This window comes from Hylobates moloch, unplaced genomic scaffold (genome assembly GCF_009828535.3).
Source record: "Hylobates moloch isolate HMO894 unplaced genomic scaffold, HMol_V3 SCAFFOLD_6, whole genome shotgun sequence".
Lineage (NCBI taxonomy): Eukaryota > Metazoa > Chordata > Mammalia > Primates > Hylobatidae > Hylobates > Hylobates moloch.
In genome coordinates this window covers 9,631,074-9,649,254 of record NW_026652281.1, presented here as the reverse complement: position 1 = coordinate 9,649,254, position 18,181 = coordinate 9,631,074, and the positions used below count along the sequence as shown (strand labels likewise).

The 18,181-nt window shown below is 38.9% G+C and overlaps 1 long non-coding RNA gene across 2 annotated transcripts in view; it reads right to left on the bottom strand.

The window, feature by feature from the left end:
* Positions 1 to 18,181, bottom strand: part of LOC131383767 (uncharacterized) — a 276,937-nt gene that overhangs the window by 233,912 nt on the left and 24,844 nt on the right. For both annotated transcript variants that reach the window (XR_009214024.1, XR_009214023.1), the window contains exon 2: positions 3,154 to 3,298. This is a non-coding gene — a long non-coding RNA (uncharacterized LOC131383767). The remainder of the gene's footprint in view (positions 1 to 3,153; positions 3,299 to 18,181) is intronic.

The following is an 18,181-nucleotide window of genomic DNA, read 5'->3' as shown; positions in this document are numbered from 1 at the left end:
GAGATAAGTAGCAATGTCTGACGAGGGTTTTAAAAAACTTAATCCAGTAGTTATCTCATCCTCAATGAATAGTACAAAGGGAAACTCAAAAAAGAATTAAGTCCCTTAATAAACATTAATTTGGCTCCTACTGTGTACGAAGTACTATTTTACCCAATGCAAGTAGAGGTAAGGAAAAGCTAATTATGTAGTTAGTTTTAATGTATGTGGAAAAATTCAGCCACACATAAAAGTTTTTGACTTTATTAGATAATAACCAAAGACCTACATTTATTCCAACCCTTAAAATTACTCTGTTGTGCAATTTATGAATATAGGCTCATTATTAGGAGAATCTAATGTAAATGTGATGGCATAAATTATCAATAGTATTATATTAGCAATTAACCATAAGTATAAGACATTTAATAAGTTAAATATTTGGTTTCAGAGTTAAGTGCTAAAAAAAAAAACAGTTTAACCAATAGCTGTCACAGCAGCACCACCTAGAGGCCTGTGAGGAGTAACACAGGTCATTTCCCCAAACTTGCCTTCTAAATCAGAGACACACAGCAGCAGCTACTCCATTTCAGCACCTTGGGTCGCTGAAAGCATTTTAATTCTATGCAGCATATTCTTAAATCTTGAAATATCTACAAAATAGCTAAATGAAATTGAATAACCTCAAAATCACAATATATTTTGGCAAAAGATGCCAATTTTACCCCTGGCATAGGAGATGAAACTGGGCAAATACAGGAGCAGCCCAGGTCTTGGGACCTTACAACGTGAGACACAGGCATCCTCTCTCTAACACTCACCTCCCTTATTCTGTCTTGATCCCAAACACATGAGCGCCCAGGCCGACTGTACATTTATAGCACTTCAAAGTTATGTTCCTGAGCTACTGCCCAAAGCGTAGTTAGAGATGTTGAGAAGAAATTAACTTTCCACTGTTAACATTGTTTATATCAGAAGATTCACTTACTAGTTCCCTTCCACTAGCCAAAGCTGAACTAATGTTCTGGAGGTGGAATTGAAAGAGAAATGACAAAACATTTTTCTTTTTTTATTATTTCTCATCCTCTCTTCTGTTTTCTTTTATAATTTTTCTCAACCTCGCAACCTGAAAACTTCCTTGGATTAAAATTCAGATAATAAAAGAAATCAGCTCTTCATAGAAATTAGAACACTCCTTACATTATTTCGTTTCAGAATTTCAGCAGACTTTGCTGACCATCAGCTGACTGCAGCTTCACAGCGGAATGGCAAAAACAAAACATCAAAACAAAACAGCACATTTACTGCATATACAAGTTGGGGCTAGTGAGGCACAAAAGTACCGCTTATCTTCCTTTCCACTTGAGGGCGCTGTCTGCCTCAGTGAGGCGGGGGTGCTGACTCAGTATTTTGCCAGTCAGTGCAGCAAATGCAGAAGTCTGCCTTAACCTGTACTTTCTTGCCTCCATATATGAAGCCGGGGTTCGTACCTGAGCACACTAGTAAAGGGAAGGCGGCAGGTCCATTCACGCGCATGCTCTGAATTTCAGGTAATGCACTTGAACACAGTTTACCAAAATAATACTAGGTTTTCCCTACAGAAGTTTTTTCCCCGACGTGTATGCTAAAGTCATAGCTGAAATCACATCAAACTGCAGTAACTTTAGTTCTTTGAAACATCAAGTTTTTCTTGCACCTGCTTTTCCCTCTGTTCCACCCCTACCCCTACTCATCTTACTAGCATCCTAGCCTCCTTTGGGTCTCAGCTTAGATAGCACTAGTCCAGGATTCCTTCTAGGATCCCCTCACACTGGGTTAGGAAGACCTTCTATGTGCACCATTTGCAACCTATACTTCTCCTATTGGGAAACTTGGTATGCAGTTTTGCAACTGTTTGTTCATTAACCTTATCCCCCACAAGGCTGTAGGCACTGTGCAAGGAGGGGATATTTTTATCTTATTTATGATTGTATTCCCTTCACCCCCACGATTCTGCCTCAAATATTCCATCAATATTGTTGAAGGAGGCCGGGCGCGGTAGCTCACGCCTATAATCCCAACACTTTCGGAGGCCGAGACGGGGTGATCACGAGGTCAGGAGATCGAGACCATCCTGGCTAACATGGTGAAACCCTGCCTCTACTAAAAATACAAAAAAAATGCGGCACTATTCACAATAGCAAAGACTTGGAACCAACCCAAATGTCCAACAACAATAGACTGGATTAAGAAAATGTGGCACATATACACCATGGAATACTATGCAGCCATAAAAAATGATGAGTTCGTGTCCTTTGTAGGGACATGGATGAAACTGGAAAACATCATTCTCAGTAAACTATCGCAAGGACAAAAAACCAAACACTGCATGTTCTCACTCATAGGTGGGAATTGAACAATGAGAACTCATGGACACAGGAAGGGGAACATCACATTCCGGGTACTGTTGTGGGGTGGGGGGTGGGGGGGGCGGGGACAGCATTAGGAGATATACCTAATGCTAAATGACGAGCTAATGGGTGCAGGAAATCAACATGGCACATGGATACATATGTAACAAACCTGCACATTGTAAAAAAAAAAAAAAGAAAAAAAAGAAAGAAAAGAAAAGAAAAATAAGTCATACAAGCAGGAGGAGAGTGAATGGAAATATGTAATTTGTTGAAAGAAAACAACCACTAACCTAGATATCCTATGAAATTATCCTTCAAAATGAAGGGGAAATAAAGACTCTCAAACAAAAAAAAAAAAAAAAAAAGAATTGTACACTTACAAAAGGTTAAAATAGTACATTTTATGTTATATGTATTTAACCACAATAAAAATTTAATTAAAAATTTAAAAAAAAAAATAGCCGGCCGCGGCGGCGGGCGCCTATAGTCCCAGCTAGTCGGGAGGCTGAGGCAGGAGAATGGCGCGAACCCGGGAGGCGGAGGTTGCAGTGAGCTGAGATCGTGCCACTGCACTCCAGCTTGGGCGAGAAAGCGAGACTCCGTCCCAAAAATATATATATATCTATAGATATAGATATAGATACGTATACAGTTGAAGGAATGACTGTCCCATATAAGTACGCTTTATCTTGGGAGGGACTGTAATGTTCTATTCATAGTCTCCATTTATTTGCCTTCCAAGCACGTGCCTCAACATCCACCATTTTGCTCCCACTCTTACCTTGTTCTTTTAAGATCCAAAGTGGTCAGAAGAAGTGATCAAGATTCAACAAAGTAAGCTGTCTCCTGAAGGTCACGGCATTCTCTTCACCATGTCCAGGATCCTTATAGAATCCACAGACAGCTCATCCCAATTTCTGAGTCAGCTGCAAGAGAAGAAGTCAACCAAATGGATTTACAAAAGGGATCGGATCATGCTGGAATGTCTGGTGTGACAATACAATGCAGCGTCCTCCCTGGGAAGGAGATGTTACTCCTTCCTTTTGCCAGTCAGGTAACAATGTCCTCTTCTCCCTTGTATGCAGTTGGCAGAACAACACAGAAGGAGGACAAAGGAGCTCAGCCTTGTTTCTTGCTTGGCCACTTATTGTGCCCATGACAGGCTATATTTTGGAATGAGAAGAGCATATAGCCATCTAGATAACTTGGAGGATATACAATAGGCACTTCAAGACAGAAGCAGAACTATCCTGGGGAAAGCTCCAGAATGGGGTGAAATGAGATTTACCACTTTGGATCCTTATTCCATCATTTGGTTTCTTTGCCTCAGACACAACATCTGCAAAACGCAGCCAAGCTTGACAAATTCAAAGGGATATTATAAGGCAAGTGACACAGAGAACATGGAAGTGCTTGGAAAATTATGCCCAGGAAACAAAAAATAAGAGACTAGTGTTTATAGAAGAGCAGGAGACTGCCATACTATCCACTATCCAATATCCTTAGCTTTTAAAGGTTGGAGGACAATGTTTCACTGCCTTCATCCTGACAAATGTTTACTTCAATTAGGAAATAAAATTTAGAGCAAAATTGGCCCAGCGTATATTAAATGATAATCAGTGGATCCTGAGCATGAGAACCAGGTAGCGATCATTTAGAGTGAAATACCGGGGAAATGGCATATACGGTTGCTCTGTTTTGTTTTCATACTTACAATTGTGTAGGTGAAAATATACATGCAGAACATGGTAAGTAAACATGTCTCAGTCAACTCTCTTAGAAAAGACTCGTAGCCTTTATTCTTTCATAAAAGCATGTTTTTAATTACTGGAAACTGGCAACACACAGCATGAGAATTTTCCCAGAAAAAAGACATCAAGTCACATTTTTCAAGAGACACAACAAACCACAAGCAGGATAAATACAAAGAAAACCACGCGTAATAAAACTGCAATGTATGCACAAAAAGATAGAGCTGCAAAATATTTAAAGCAAAAAGTGATAGAACTGAAAGAAGAAACAGACACATCCTTGATGATAGATGAAGAATTCAACATCCCTTTCTCAACAATTGATAGAAATCCAGACAGAAAAATCACCAACTATAGAGAACTTAACAATATCATCAATCAACAGAATTTAATTGACATTTATAGAACACTCCCACCATTTTAACTGGCATTTCCCCAATGGCTAACAATGCTGAGAATCTTTTGGGGTGCTTATTTACCATTTGTATATCTTCTTCAGAGGAAAGTTTCTATCTGTCTTTTGCCCATTTTCAAACTGGATCATGTTGTTGTTGTTGTTGCTGCTGTTTTTGTTGTTTTTACTGTTGAGTTTTGAGAGTTCCTTAATTATCCCAGATAGTAGTCCTTAGTCAGACACATGATGTGCAAATATTTGCTCCCAGTCTGCAGCTTGTCTTTTATTCTCTTAAGATGGTCTCTTGTGGAGCAAAAGTTTCAACTTTGATAAAGTCTAATTTATAAATGTTTCCTTTACTGAATTGTATTTTTGGTGCCAAGTCTAAGAACTCTGAAACTCTCACTACCATACTTTTCTTTTCTTTTTCTTTCTTTTTCTGGGTCTGTACTGTCTTTATCTGATTTGAAGACTAGGATAATGCTAACTTTATAAAATGATGAAATGAATTGGGAAGTTATCCCCCTTCTTCTATTTTCTGAAAGAGATTGTGTAGAAACGATGTTAATTCTTCTTCAAATATTTGATGGAATTATTTAGTGAGTCCCCAGTGGAGATTTCTTTTGGGGAATGTTTTAGTCTGTTAGTCACCAGTACCAGCTATGACCACGTGACCAGTTGCGGAAACAAGGACTGTAATTGTCATGAGTATTTCCTTCTTATTTTGTTAAGAACATGTTTGTGCATGTATATACTTGTACTATGAAAATACCTTTCTTAATACTCATTTTATTTCCTTCCTTTTTCCTTTATCATGTGCCGTAAGATTGACTTCACATCAGCATTTAAGTATTAATTTTATGTAATAGCATTTGAGTTGAGGATTGATGAGTTTCCAGTTGTACAAAGGACAGCTGTTAGGCATATTTAAGATTATGTTAGGCATAATTATGGCCTTATTTCTGTCTTTATTTGAAGATTATGTATGATTTTAGGAGATGTATATGGGTTCAAATTGACAAGGGGTGGACTTTTGATGGTTAATACTGAGTGTCAACTTGATTGAAGGATGCAAACTATTGTTCCTGGGTGTGTCTGTGAGGGTGTTGCCAACGGAGATTAACATTTGAGTCAGTGGACTGGCAAAAGCAGACCCACCCTCAATCTGGGAGGGCACAATCTAATCAGCTGCCAGTGTCACCAGAATAAAAGCAGGCAGAAGAACGTCAAAAGACAAGACTGGTTTAGTCTTCTGGCCTACATGTTTCTTCCATGCTGGATGCTGCCTGCCCTCGAACTTCAGACTCCAGTTCTTCATCCTTGGGACTCCAACTGGCTTCCTTACTCCTCAGTTTGCAGACGGCCTATTGTGGGACTGCAACTTGGGATGATGTGACTCAATACTCCTTAATAAACTCCCCTTTATATATACATCTAACCTATTAGTTCTGTCCCTCTAGAGAACCCTGACTAATACAGGGAACTTTTAAATATGAACTCAATTTATTTTGCTTTTCTTTTCCAAGGTTCTTGAAGTGAGAGTTCAGATTAAGACGTTTCATTTTTTCTAATGAGAGCATGTAGTGCTATAATTTTCCCTCTAACTGCTTTAGTTGGGTTCCACAAATTTGATACATCTTATTTCATTGTCTTTCAGTTCACTGCATTTAAAAAATTTCTCTTGAGACAGCCTCTTTCAACTAGAATTATTTAGAAATGTGTTGGTTAGTTTTCAGGTGTTTGCAGATATTCTTATTATCTTTCTGTTATTGATTTCTATCTTGAATCCACTGTAGTCCGAGAACACACTCTGTATAATTTCCATTCTTTTAAATTTGTTAAGGTTTGTCTTACAGTCCAGGATGTGGCCTATCTTGTTGTATATGTTCTTTGGGCACTTGAAAAGGATATGTCTAATACTGACGTTGGTGGGAGTGTTCTATAAATGTCAATTAAATTCTGTTGGTTGATGATATTAAGTTCTCTATCCTTGGTGATTTTTCTGCCTGGTTTATCTATCAATTGTTGACAGAGGGATGTTGAATTCTTCAACTATCATTGAGGAAGCGTCTGTTTCTTCTTTCAACTCTATCACCTTTTGCTTTAAATATTTTGCAGCTCTATCATTTTGTGCATACATTTTAATTTTTAGGTTTGCTAAGTCTTCTTGGTGGACTGATCATCTTATCATTGTATAATGGTTCTCTCTGTCTCTGGTAATTTTCTTTCCTCTGAAGTCTATCTATCTGATATTTATGTAGTCACTCACTTTCTTTGGATTAATGTTTACAAACATTTTTTTCATCTTGTTATTTTCTGCCTGCCAATATTATTATATTTTTAAATGAGTTTCTTGTAGATGATATATAGTTCAGTCATGTTTGTTCTAATGCTCTCTGATTACCTCTGTCTTTGTATTGGTGTATTTAGACTATTTATACTTAATGTTATTGTTAATAGGCTAGGGTGTGGTGGAAGTGGCAGACGGGGTTGCCACATTATCTTTAATGAAGCTGTTTGGGTCAGAGGGCAACTAGTAAACACCCAGCAAGGATGAAAGTCCCAACTCCCTACTCATTCTTCTCTGGTAATACTATGACAGAAGATGGAGGAAATTATGGCAATATGAGAGTGGAAATCTACATTCTCCTCTTGGGCGTTGATGGTTTTTTTCTGCAGTGTTTGGCTGGAGCAGAGTGGTTGTTTTCTGAGAGTTTCCATCTTTTTAGGCTGGATGTTTGTTGATCCTTTGGGTAGAAAAGGTAGGCTTTCGTTGGGACTTTTAAAACCTTTCTGTGCCTGTTGACATTTCTGGGCTGCCAGCCCTTTGTGCAAGATATCCTAGTCTAGGATATATGTGACAAAAAGAAAACTCAAGTAACTTATGAGCGTGTCATTCCTTGCATCCCAAGGTCCCTAGCCAATCTGTCTGATTATCTCAATCTCTTCTGTTTGTATATATAATCTTCAGAGTTATTAGGTATAATTAGGGGAAACAATAGGGAGAAGCATATCTCCTTCATTTTTACAGAAACAGAAATCGCTGATCATTTTTGGTTTCTTAATTCATTCTGACAATCTCTATCTTTTAATGAGTCTCCTTACGTGATGTGTATGTAATTATTGATGTATCAGGATTTGATTGTTCCATATATTTACCATTCTACTGTTTGCCCTTTTCCCTTTTAGGCTGCCCAAACAATTTTTCATATGATAATTTATCTACTTTGCCTTTCTACTATATCAGTTTGTAATTTTTCTTATCGGTTGCCCAAGAGATTATATAGCTGATTTTTCACAATCTACTTAGAACCAATACCTGACCACTTCAATTGAAATGTAGGAAACTTACCCTTTGATTAGTCTCTTTACCCTCCCTTTACTTTGTAGTTACCTTACATACTACATTTACATTCTTTCAAAACCCCAAAAAATGCTATAATCTTTTTCAGCCATCAAACACATTTTAAAGAATTCAAGCGAGTAACAGTCTACTGCAGGATTCAGCAAACTGTTTCTGCTGAGGGCCAGATAATAAATATTTTTAGGCTTTGCAGACCATACAGTGTCTGTCGCAACTATTCAACTCTGTGCTTATAGAATGAAAACAGCCAAAGACAACACATAGCCAAATGAGCATAACTGTTTTCCAATTAAATTATATTAATCAAAATAGATGGTGAGCTGAATTTGCTATGTGGGCTATAGTTTGCTGACCCCTAGTGTATTATAGTGTATTATAGTTATATTTTTACTTTCTTCTTCCTTCATTTCTAATGCTGTGTTTCCCTCTAATATCATTTCACTTCTGTCTTAAGAACTTCATTTAATGTTTTTTTAAGGGCATGTTTGCTGGCAGTAAATTTTCCTTCATCTAAGAATGTCTTGGCCGAGCACGGTGGCTCACGCCTTTAATCCCAGCACTTTGGGAGGCTGAGGCGGGCAGATCACGAGCTCAGGAGATCGAGACCATCCTGGCTAACACGGTGAAACCCCATCTCTACTAAAAATACAAAAAAATTAGCCAGGCGTGGTGGTGGGCGCCTGTAGTCACAGCTACTCGGGAGGCTGAGGCAGGAGAATGCCGTGAACCCAGGAGGCAGAGCTTGCAGTGAGCCAAGATTGCGCCACTACACTCCAGCCTGGGGGACAGAGCGAGACTGTGACTCAAAAACAAAAGAAAACAAAAAAAAGTCTTCATTTCTCCCTTTATTACCGAAGGGTATTTTTGCTGTATATAGAAAATTGGGTCGACAATATTTTCTCTCAGCTCTTTAAACAGATAGTTCCCCTCCAAGGTTTATGACCAGGAATCATTCCTGTATAAATCAAAATCATTTCTCTATAAATAATACTTCATTTTTCTCTGACTGCTTTCAAACTTTTTCTTTATCTTCAGATTTTAGCATTTTGATTATGATGTATTTGGATATAAATTCATTTTTGTTTATCCTCTTTGGGATTCATTGAGCTGCTTGAATCTATAGATTTGTATCTTTTAAGATATATTTTTAAAATTTAACTATTACTTATTCAAATTTTTTTCTGCACTACCCTGTTTCTCTTCTCCTTCTGAGACATTGATGACAAATCTTAGATTTTGGAGATTTTTCACATTTCCTTGAGGGTTTGCTTTTCCTCTCTTTTGCTCATACTGGATCGTTCCTTTTGATCTGTTTTCAAGTTCATTGACTCTTTCCTCTAACATCTCCAGTCTGCTGTTTAGCTCACCCAGTGAGGTTTTCGTTTGTTATTTTGTCAGTTCTAAAACCTCCATTTGTTCCTTCTTTACAACATATATTTACATCACATATTTCCTACCTGAGATTTTCTATCTTTCCATTTGTTTCAAGAACGTTTGTCCTTACTTCCTGGACTACTTTGATTGTAGTTATTTTAAAGTCTTTGCCAGATAATTCTAAAATCTCTGTCATCTCACATCACAAGAGAGTCTATCGATTCTCTTCCCTTAAAAAAGTTTTTTTCTGGACTTTTGTATATCAAGTGATTTGGGGTTGTATACTGAACACTTTGAATATTAGGTAATGAAATGCTGAGTTTTATTTAAATCCCATAAAGAATGTTAGTATTTTTGTTTTTGCCAGAAATCAATCCAATTTGGCTCTGGCTCCAAGCTCTGACCAGCCTTCTGTGGCTAATGGTTTCAGTGTAGGTTCCACTTTCCAAGAATTTGAAGAAATATTTGGATCTGATCCATGTTTATTCTACTCAGTCAGCAGTCTCGGACTTGTGCAGTGGTCTATACCACAGTTCTATTCTCGAAGTCTTTGATATATTGTCTGGGATCAGAAACACATATGCTCAGTCAGGGGTAAGTCTGGGAGTCCAGAAACAACTTCATGGGGTTGCCTTCCTGAGCAATTCCCTCACTGTGAATCCCCTGATAGTTGCAAATTCTCTGGGGCTTTTCTTGTTAGTCCTCAGGCCAGAATGCTGAGAATTTACCCAACTCTGCCACACTCTGTAATTGTATCTGTGTCGAGGTCTAGTGGTAAGAGAACACAGAAAAAACAGTGAAGTCTGCCACACAATTTTGAAACCAAAGCCCCTCTGGTCAGAGAATAAGGTCCCGGTATTAGTCTGGTCTGTGTTGCTATAAAGGAATACCTAAGATGGGGTAATTTTTAGGGCATAATTAGAGGGTGCCAGTGATATCAATAAGTATTTCCCATAACTGACCCAATGTCATAGAATTGCAGTATTATAATGTTTCAGAAAATCAATCATTTTCTTCTTATTAGGACAAAGGCACCTCTAATTTCTTAATTGTTATATATTCCAGTAATCAATTTTTTTATGGGATTAGTACTTTGGTATCTTGTTTAAGAAAGCTTTCCCTAGCCCAAGGTAATGAAGATGTTTCATTTAATTTCTCATGGATATCAAACTGACACAGTGTCATATATTGAAAAAAAACATGCTTCCCCCACTGGACTGCAGCGCCACTTTTGCTACACACCAAGCGTCCATATAGGTATGCACAACTGAGAGACACGATTAAGAGAATAAAATGTAAGCCACAGAGTAGAAGAGACTTGTAATAGATAGATATAGGTGTAGCTGTAGGTATTTATGTAAACATAGACATATACATACAATCATCAAAAATCTTGTACCACAGGGCACACACACATGCACATGCACACATACACACACACACAAAATCCAAAAAATATAAGTAAATAATTATGTGGGGGAAAAAGTGATCAATCTTATCAGTAATCAAGGAGATGCAAATTAAAACCACATGAGACACTACTTTACACATATCGAAATGGCTAAAATCTAAAAGCATGACAATGTTAACTATTGGCGAGGCAGTAGACCAAAAGAAATTATCTTGCACTACAGTGTTAGGTACATTGACACACTGGCACAACCACAGTGGAAAACAGTTTGACAATGTGTGATAACGGATCATACTCTATGACTCAGCAATTCCACTTCTGCATATATATATATATATACACACATATATATGTGTGTATATATATACACATATGTATATATACACATATATGTATACATATATACATATATAAACATATATACATATATATGTTTATATATACACATATATATACATATACATACATATATATACACACATATATATACACATATATAAACATATATATATACACACATATATATATACCTGAAACAAACGCATGCCTATGTGCACCAAATGACATGTGAAAGAATGCTTTGGCAGCATTATTCATAATAGTCAAAACCTAGAAACAACAAAAATATCTCTCAGCAGTAAAAGTATAAATAAATTGTAGTGTTTTCTAAAAGTGAGCACTACACAGCAATAAAAATGAAGAAATCACAACTGCACACAACATGGATGACTATCATACACACAATGCTGAGTAAAACTGTGCCCAAAACAAAAGATTACATGCGAGGTAATTTCACTTATATAATTTTAAATGAGGCAAACTAAATTATACTTTTAGAAGTCAGATAACTAAATTTGCAGGCAGGGTGGGAATAATGATTGGGACTGGCCAAGTAGAAGTTTCTTGGGTGTGAACAGTGTTCTATTTATTTTAATCTGGTTTGGGGGTTTTAGGTGTTCACGTCATGGTAACTCACATCCTGTACATTGGTTTTGTGCACCTTACTTTTTTATGTGTTATACTTCCCAATAAAAGTAATTCTGAAACTAAATAGATCAGAGACCTCCAGACTGGATTATCTGAGAAAAGGAGAGGTACATACAGAGCATGACGTGTTATTGCTCCCCTCAGCCCTTCCTTTCTTCTTCTTCGAACAAAGTTAATTGACCAGGAAATATTTACGGTTTACCCTCAACCATAAGATACTGAGAATACCTATGATGTGCAGTACACCGAGACGGGAACTGCTTGCTGGAGCTAGAAGTATAAAAATGGGAATTATGGGGGGAGGAGCCAAGATGGCCGAATAGGAACAGCTCCGGTCTACAGCTCCCAGCACGAGCAACGCGAAGACAGGTGATTTCTGCATTTCCAACTAAGGTACTGGGTTCATCTCACTGGGGAGTGCCAGACACTAGGTGCAGGACAGTGGGTGCAGCGCACTGTGCACGAGCCAAAGCAGGGCGAGGCATTGCCTCACGCAGGAAGCGCAAGGGGTCAGGGAATTCCCTTTCCTAGTCAAAGAAAGGGGTGACAGACAGCACCTGGAAAATCGGGTCACTCCCACCCTAACACTGCGCTTTTCCAACTGGCTTAAAAAACAGCACACCAGGAGATTACATTCCACGCCTGGATCAGAGGGTCCTATGCCCACGGAGTCTCTCTCATTGCTAGCACAGAAGTCTCAGATCAAACTGCAAGGCGGCAGCAAGGCTGGGGGAGGGGCGCCCGCCATTGCCGAGTTAGTTGTTTAATTAGGTAAACTAAGCGGCTGGGAAGCTCGAACTGGGTGGAGCCCACCACAGCTCAAGGAGGCCTGCCTGCCTCTGTAGGCTCCACCTCTGGGGACAGGGCAGAGACAAACAAAAATTCAGCAGTAACCTCTGCAGACTTAAATGTCGCTCTCTGACAGCTTTGAAGAGAGTAGTGGTTCTCCCAGCAAGCAGCTGGAGATCTGAGAATGGGCGAACTGCCTCCTGAAGTGGGTCACTGACCCCCAAGTAGCCTAACTGGGAGGCACCCCCCAGTAGGGGCAGACTGACACCTCACAGGGCCGGGTACTCCTCTGAGACAAAACTTCCAGAGGAACGATCAGGCAGCAGCATTTGCAGTTCACCAAAATCCGCTGTTCTGCAGCCACCGCTGCAGATACCCAGGAAAACGGGGTCTGGAGTGGACCTCTAGCAAACTCCAACAGACCTGCAGCTGAGGGTCCTGTCTGGTACAAGGAAAACTAACAAACAGAAAGGACATCCACACCAAAAACCCATTTGTACGTCACCATCATCAAAGACCAAAGGTAGATAAAACCACAAAGATGGGAAAAAACAGAGCAGAAAAACTGGAAACTCAAAATCAGAGTGCCTCTCCTCCTCCAGAGGAACACAGCTCCTCACCAGCAATGGAACAAAGCTGGATGGAGAATGACCTTGACGAGTTGACAGAAGAAAGCTTCAGACAATCAAACTACTCCAAGCTACAGGAGGAAATTCGAACCAATGGCAAAGAAGTTAACAGCTTTGAAAAAAAATTAGATGAATGGATAACTAGAAAAACCAATGCAGAGAAGTCCTTAAAGGATCTCATGGAGCTGAAAACCAAGGCTATGTGACAAATGCAGAAGCCTCAGTAGCTGATGCAACCAACTGGAAGAAAGGGTGTCAGTGATGGAAGACAAAATGAATGAAATGAAGCGAGAAGAGAAGTTTAGAGAAAAAAGAAAAAAAAGAAACGAACAAATCCTCCAAGAAATATGGGACTATGTGGAAAGACCAAATCTACGTCTGATTGGTGTACCTGAAAGAGACGGGGAGAACGGAATCAAGTTGGAAAACACTCTGCAGGATATTATCCAGGAGAACTTCCCCAATCTAGCAAGGCAGGCCAACATTCACATTCAAGAAATACAGAGAACGCCACAAAGATACTCCCCGAGAAGAGCAACTCCAAGACACATAATTGTCAGATTCACCAAAGTTGAAATGAAGGAAAAAATGTTAAGGGCAGCCAGAGAGAAAGGTCGGGTTACCCACAAAGGGAAGCCCATCAGACTAACAGCTGATCTCTCGGCAGAAACTCTACAAGCCAGAAGAGAGTGGGGGGCCGATATTCAACATTTTTAAAAGAATTTTCAACCCAGAATTTCATATCCAGCCAAAATAAGCTTCATAAATGAAGGAGAAATAAAATACTTTACAGACAAGCAAATGCTGAGAGATTTTGTCAACACCAGGCCTGCCGTAAAAGAGCTCCTGAAGGAAACACTAAACATGAAAAGGAACAACTGGTACAACCACTGCACAAACATGCCAAACTGTAAAAACCATCAAGGCTAGGAAGAAACTGCATCAACTAATGGGCAAAATAACCAGCTAACATCATAATAACAGGATCACATTCACACATAACAATGTTAACTCTAAATATAAATGGGCTAAATGCTCTGATTAAAAGACACAGACTGCCAGATTGGATAAAGAGTCAAGACCCATCAGTGTGCTGTATTCAGGAAACCCATCTCATGTGCAGGGACACACATAGGCTCAAAATAAAGGGATAGAGGAAGAGCTACCAAGCAAATGGAAAACAAAAAAAGGCAGGGGTTGCAATCCTAGTCTCTGATAAAACAGACTTTAAACCAACAAAGATCAAAAGAGACAAAGAAGGCCATTACATAATGGTAAAGGGATCAATTCAACAAGAAGAGCTAACTATCCTAATATATATGCACCCAATACAGGAGCACCGAGATTCATAAAGCAAGTCCTTAGTGACCTACAAAGAGACTTAGACTCCCACACAATAATAATGGGAGATTTTAACACCCCACTGTCAACATTAGATCAACAAGACAGAAAGTTAACAAGGATATCCAGGAATTGAACTCAGCTCTGCACCAAGCGGACCTAATAGATATCTACAGAACTCTCCAACCCAAATCAACAGAAAATAGATTTCTTTTCAGCACCACACCACACCTATTCCAAAATTGACCACATAGTTGGAAGTAAAGCTCTCCTCAGCAAATGTAAAAGAACAGAAATTATAACAAACTGTCTCTCAGACCACAGTGCAATCAAACTAGAACTCAGGATTAAGAAACTCACTCAAAACCGCTCAACTACATGGAAACTGAACAACCTGCTCCTGAATGACTACTGGGTACATAATGAAATGAAGGCAGAAATAAAGATGTTCTTTGAAACCAATGAGAAGAAAGACGCAACATACCAGAATCTCTGGGACACATTCAAAGCAGTGTGTAGAGGGAAATTTATAGCACTAAATGCCCACAAGAGAAAGCAGGAAAGATCCAAAATTGACACCCTAACATCACAATTAAAAGAACTAGAAAAGCAAGAGCAAACGCAATCAAAAGCTAGCAGAAGGCAAGAAATAACTAAGATCAGAGCAGAACTGAAGGAAATAGAGACACAAAAAAACCCTTCAAAAAATTAATGAATACAGGAGCTGGTTTTTTGAAAAGATCAACAAAATTGATAGACCGCTAGCAAGACTAATAAAGAAGAAAAGAGAGAAGAATCAAATAGATGCAATAAAAAATGATAAAGGGGATATCACCACTGATCCCAAAGAAATACAAACTACCATCAGAGAATACTATAAACACCTCTATGCAAATAAACTGGAAAATCTAGAAGAAATGCATAAATTCCTCGACACATACACCCTCCCAAGACAAAACCAGGAAGAAGTTGAATCTCTGAATAGACCAATAACAGGCTCTGAAATTGAGGCAATAATCAATAGCTTACCAACCAAAAGAAGTCCAGGACCTGATGGATTCACAGCCGAATTCTACCGGAGGTACAAAGAGGAGATGGTACCATTCCTTCTGAAACTATTCCAATCAATAGAAAAAGAGGGAATCCTCCCTAACTCATTTTATGAGGCCAGCATCATCCTGATACCAAAGCCTGGCAAAGGCACAACAAAAAAAGAGAATTTTAGACCAATATCGTTGATGAACATTGATGCAAAAACCCTCAATAAAATACTGGCAAACCGAATCCAGCAGCACATCAAAAAGCTTATGCACCATGATCAAGTGGGCTTCATCCCTGGGATGCAAGGCTGGTTCAACATACGCAAATCAATAAATGTAATCCAGCATATAAACAGAACCAAAGACAAAAATCACATGATTATCTCAATAGATGCAGAAAAGGCCTTTGACAAAATTCAACAACGCTTCTTGCTAAAAACTCTCAATAAATTAGGTATTTATGGGATGTATCTCAAAATAATAAGAGCTATCTATGACAAACCCACAGTCAATATCATACTGAATGGGCAAAAACTGGAAGCATTCCCTTTGAAAACGGGCACAAGACAGGGACGCCTCTCTCACCACTCCTATTCAACATAGTGTTGGCAGTTCTGGCCAGGGCAATCAGGCAGGAGAAGGAAATAAAGGGTATTCAATTAGGAAAAGAGGAAGTCAAATTGTCCCTGTTTGCAGATGATATGATTGTGTATCTAGAAAACCCCATCGTCTCAGCCCAAAATCTCCTCAAGCTGATAAGCAACTTCAGCAAAGTCTCAGGATATAAAATCAATGTACAAAAATCACAAGCATTCTTACACACCAATAACAGACACACAGAGAGCCAAATCATGAGTGAACTCCCATTCACAATTGCTTCAAAGAGAATAAAATACCTAGGAACCCAACTTACAAGGGATGTGAAGGACCTCTTCAAGGAGAACTACAAACCACTGCTCAATGAAATAAAAGAGGATACAAACAAACGGAAGAACATGCCATACTCATGAGTAGGAAGAATCGATATCCTGAAAATGGCCATACTGCCCAAGGTAATTTATAGATTCAATGCCATCCCCATCAAGCTACCAATGACTTTCTTCACAGAATTGGAAAAAACTACTTTAAAGTTCATATGGAACCAAAAAAGAGCCCACATCACCAAGTCACTCCTAAGCCAAAAGAACAAAGCTGGAAGCATCATGCTACCTGACTTCAAACTATACTACAAGGCTACAGTAACCAAAACAGCATGGTAGTGGTACCAAAACAGCATGGTAGTGGTACCAAAACAGGGATACAGACCAATGGAACAGAACAGAGCCCTCAGAAATAATGCTGCATATCTACAACTATCTGATCTTTGACTAACCTGACAAAAACCAGCAACGGGTAAAGGATTCTCTATTTAATAAGTAGTGCTGGGAAAATTGGCTAGCCATATGTAGAAAGCTGAAACTGGATCCCTTCCTTACACCTTATACAAAAATTAATTCAAGATGGATTCAAGACTTACATGTTAGACCTAAAACCATAAAAACCCTAGAAGAAAACCTAGGCAATACCATTCAGGCCATAGGCGTGGGCAAGGACTTCATGTCTAAAACACCAAAACCAATGGCAGCAAAAGCCAAAATTGACAAATGGGATCTCATTAAACTAAAGAGCTTCTGCACAGCAAAAGAAATTACCATCAGAGTGAACAGGCAACCTACAGAATGGGAGAAAAATTTTGCAACCTACTCATCTGACAAAGGGCTAATATCCAGAATCTACAATGAACTCAAACAAATTTACAAAAAAACAAACAACCCCATCAAAAAGTGGGTGAAGGATATGAACAGACACTTCTCAAAAGAAGACATTTATGCAGCCAAAAGACACACGAAAAAATGCTCATCACCACTGGCCATCAGAAAAATGCAAATCAAAACCACAATGAAATACCATCTCACACCAGTTAGAATGGCGATCATTAAAAAGTCAGGAAACAACAGGTGCTGGAGAGGATGTGGAGAAATAGGAACACTTCTACACTGTTGGTGGGACTGTAAACTAGTTCAACCATTGTGGAAGTCAGTGTGGTGATTCCTCAGGGATCTAGAACTAGAAATACCATTTGACCCAGCCATCCCATTACTGGGTGTATACCCAAAGGATTATAAATCACGCTGCTATAAAGACACATGCACATGTATGTTTATTGCGGCACTATTCACAATAGCAAAGACTTGGAACCAACCTAAATGTCCAACAACAATAGACTGGATTAAGAAAATGTGGCACATATACACCATGGAATACTATGCAGCCATAAAAAATGACGAGTTCATGTCCTTTGTAGGGACATGGATGAAACTGGAAACCATCATTCTCAGCAAACTATCGCAAGGACAGAAAACCAAACACCACATGTTCTCACTCATAGGTGGGAATTAAACAATGAGAACACATGGACACAGGAAGGGGAACATCACACACTGGGGACTGTTGTGGGGTGGGGGGAGGGGGGAGGGATAGCATGAGGAGATATACCTAATGCTAAATGATGAGTTAATGGGTGCAGCACACCAACATGGCACATGTATACATATGTAACAAACCTGCATGTTGTGCACATGTACCCTAAAACTTAAAGTATAATAATAATAATATTTTAAAAATAAATAAAATAAAAAATAAAAATGGGAATTATGTTAAAATGGGATTAGAGGTAGATGAAACAGATG